This window comes from Staurois parvus, unplaced genomic scaffold, assembly GCF_062004578.1.
Source record: "Staurois parvus isolate SC_StPar_1 unplaced genomic scaffold, SC_StPar_1.0 ptg000575l, whole genome shotgun sequence".
NCBI lineage: Eukaryota > Metazoa > Chordata > Amphibia > Anura > Ranidae > Staurois > Staurois parvus.
In genome coordinates this window covers 2,636,266-2,640,573 of record NW_028318371.1, presented here as the reverse complement: position 1 = coordinate 2,640,573, position 4,308 = coordinate 2,636,266, and positions in this window count along the sequence as shown.

Sequence of the window (4,308 nt, the reverse complement as noted above, 5' to 3'; positions counted from 1 at the left end):
GAATGACCAGAGACTGCGGACACAGTACAGGGAATGACCAGAGACTGCGGACACATTACAGGGGATGACCAGAGACTGCGGACACAGTACAGGGAATGACCAGAGACTGCGGACACAGTACAGGGAATGACCAGAGACTGCGGACACAGTACAGGGAATGACCAGAGACTGCAGACAGTAAAGGAGATGACCAGAGACTGCATACCTTTGGGGAGGGAGGGGGAGCGGGTATCTGAATTTGACAGGTACCCGCTCCCACTTCCGCGGAGTTGTCCTTCCTTCTTCTTCCCGCGGCGGCTTCTGTGACAGCCGGGTGCCCACTGCGCATGCGCAAGAAGCGCTGCGCTTTGTGAATGGCCCGGAGCCTTCTTGGACCTGCCATGAGTTCCAGAAGACACCGGACCATTCACAAAGCACGGCGCTTCTCGCGCATGCGCAGTGGGCACCCGGCTGTCACAGAAGCTGCCGCGGGAAGACTGCAGCGCTAGAGCGAGGAATAGGTAAGGTCCTGCAGGAGAGAAGAGCTGAGCGGCCGGCCCGATATTCTGACATGGTGACGGCAGAAATACCGGACTGGCCGCTTTACATTCGCTCCATAAGACACACTGACATTTTCCCCCCTTTTTTGGGGGGGGAAAAAGTGCGTCTTATGGAGCGAAAAATACGGTATATACATCCGACAGGAAGGGGTTAATACATCTGGAAATGTGTGTTTTTTTAATGCCACCATTGGAAGTGCCTGAAATTGATTTGGTATCAGCCTCTTACTATGCAGCAGCACTGGAAGAAGAAGGGGCAGAACCGAGAGCCAATCAGGTGTGCTGCATGCACATGTACCAACATAGAACATACTGATAGGAGAAGAGAGCAAAGAGATGACCTAATCAGTCTGCTGCTGTTGTTTCACCATCCAATCAGACGGTTGGGGGTGGACAGAGGACACCACTGTATTTCCTAACTGTAAGTAGTCTTGTCTGCTTGGCTGTGCTGTCTGGCAGAGCTGTGTAAATCCCAGCAATGGATGAACAGATATAAAAATCTTCTGACAGGAAAAACATTTCTCATATCTGTATTTAGAGTCCAGCTTTCTAGGACTGTGAGTGTACTCCATGCACCTAGAGATGACAGGATCCACCCTAACTGCTTTAAGGAACAACATGTACTGTATATAATAACAAAATAAATCCCATATAATAACCATTACAGTCTGCCTAAGGTGGCAACAAACAGGCCCCAGAAATAAAAACGGGGCCCCCCATCTGTGGGAATACAAACCAACCAATGAGATGTAGATATGAGTGCGTTTTGTATGATTGTCGCTCTTCTTTCTTCCTATTATGTAAGTACCGGTCGGGTTTTAATAAAGAACATTTTTTATGGCAGAACATTATTGCAGATCCCTTTGGCTTTTCTTTGGAGAGACACTGAATAGTGAATTTGTGAGGAAGGTTTGTTTTCTGCCCGGTATATTGTGGCTCCTGGAGGTTGGACGTTCATATGGATATAGCCAGTGTTGCTGAAAGGAATATACCTCTATATATAATATATCTCTACAAATCTGAGGAACGGCTCATTCCAGACAAAGTGTAGAAAAACAGCGTACTTTGATTAAAAAGTTCATTGGAGAGGAGAAAATATATAAAGAAGTGCAGAAACTGATAGGCTGCTCAGCTAAAATGATCTCAAATGCTGTAAAATGGAAACCAAAACGTGAAAGTAAACAGAAAACTGCCATTTGAATGGATCGAATAATAGCCAAAATGGCAAAGACACAGCCAATGATCAGCTCCGGGGTGATGAAAGAAGGTGTGACGTTCCCTGTGAGGACTGTTACAATTAGAAGACGCCGATGTGAAGCCAAGCTATCTGCAAGAAGTCCCCGCAAAGTCCCACTGTTGGAAAAACGACGTGTGCTGAAGAGGTTACAATCTGCCAAAGAGCACATTGACTGGCAAAAGAGAAATGGTGCAACATTTTGTAGACTGATGAAAGTAAGATTGTTCTTTTTGGATCTGCAGACAGTTTATCAGACGACCCCCAAACACTGAATTCAAGCCACAGTACACTGTGAAGACTGTGAAGCATGGTGGTGCAAGCATCATGATATGGGGATGTTTCTCATACTACGGTGTTGGGCCTATTTATCGCATACCAGGGATCATGGATCAGATTGAACACATCCAAATACTTGAAGAGGTCATGTTTTTTTTTTTTGAACAGCCAAATATTCCTTTTTCTTCACTTTTTGTAAAGTAATAACAAATTTGAAACATTTTTCTTTCTGTTTTGATTTGGAATAGACTGTGCAGTACACTCGTGGAACATCTACAAACTACGGGACCTACAAATCTCCACAGGTGACACTTTAAAAGCCTCTACAGGTTACTAGTTTAGAGTGATGCAGGAGGTCTGGTGCTGGAATTATTGTTCTTGTTCTGACGTTCGTGGCGATACCTCACATGTATGGTGTGATCATCATTTACATATGTGTGCTGGATTTACGTATGTGTATGTATTTGCACATGAGCACGACATTTTTTTAATAATTTATTTTATTTTAAACTTTTTTTTTTAACTGTCCCTTTTTTTTTTTTTTATAAATCAACTTTATTGCTATCACAAGAGATGTACAACATCCCTTGTGACAGCATGGGCTATGACAGGTCCTCTTTATGGAGACATCTGGCTCTATCAGACCCCAGATCTCTCCTCTGGCCTCCAATGCAGCTGATCAGACACATATGGGTCAGCACAGTAGCTGGTCGCCAACTGCCCAGTAAACACAGAACCAGAACCAAAAGTGACAAAATCCTTGTTGCTTCCATTTTGTGATCCCACAGAGAGGGAGGAACTACATCAGCTCCTTTCTCTGTGTGTATTGAAGTCGGTGCTGCCGGTTGGAGCGGTCCCAGGATCCCCAATGGAATGAGAGAGCCCAGGAAAGGAATTGGTGGTGGGGGAGGGGGGCGGGCATCCCTCCTCCTGTAGAAGAGATCCCAGTCATAACTGAAGGCATTGTTTTATATATATATTTGGAAATGGTGGTCCAGGCATCCTGCAGCCACATCATAGCCAGCGTGGTGGGAAGAACCATTGTTTGAGATGAGGAAGAAGGCAGCCAACCCATCCAACCTGGTTGGCTGGAGAGCAGTAAAGCTGGCTATACACTAGTAGATTGTCAAACGTTCATCTGCAAATCCTTTGTACATGTGTTGACCGTTTTACCATGACAGGTCCCCCCCCCCCATGGTATGCAGTATTCAAAATAGACTTTGCTATGGCAGGACCCCACATAAGACTCTCCAATTGCCATGGTAGGTACCCGGCCCCCCCAAAGGTATACAGAACAAGCCTTTCCCATAGCAGGACCCCCAAAATAAGACCCCCAGCAGCACCAGAAAGAGATTTTTCCATGGCAGAACCTCCCAATAAGACTTTCTCATTACCATGGTAGGACTCCAACCTCCAATGACATACAGGATAAGACTTTCCATGGCGGAGCCTCCAAAGGGAACTCTCTCATTGGCACAGCCAGACCTCCAATGGTATATAGAATACGATTTTGCCATGGCAGGGCCCCCAGTCCAATAACACTTTCCCAATGCTGATGGCAGGTCCCCCACCTCAATGACATGGCACCCCCCCCCCCAAAGGTACCAGAAGATGACTTTCCCATGGAAGGGCCACCCAGCAAGGCTCTTCCATTACAATGGTAGGACCCCAAATCCTCCACTGGTGTATGTTATTCAAAGCAGACTTTGCCATGGCAGGACCCCTCCCAGCAAGACTCTCCCATTACAATGGAACCAGAACAAGACTTTCCCAGGGCAGGACCCCCCAGTACGACTCTCCTATCACCATGGTAGCCCCCCCCCCCCGGATGACATACATAATAAGACTTTACCATGGCAGAACCGTCTGGGTAAGACTTCCCCAATGCCATGGCAAGACCCCCAAAAAGATTCTGCCATACCAGGTCCCCCCCCCCATGGTATACAGTATTCACAGTAGACTGAGGGGCCACTCCCCCTCATAAAACTTTTCCATTGCTGTGGCAACCCTCCCCCCTCCAATGGCAGCAGAATAGGACTCTGCCATGGCAGAGCCCCCAATACCATGGCACCCCCCTATCATACATGGTACTTACCCCCATGCCCCCCATTTTCATGCCCCCTACACATATATTCCCCCCATCCCATGCCATAGGTGGTACTTACCCCACCATGTCCCCTACACATACATGGCACCCCTCCATCCCATGTCACAGGCGGTACTTAACCCCCCATGTCCCCTACACATACATGGCAC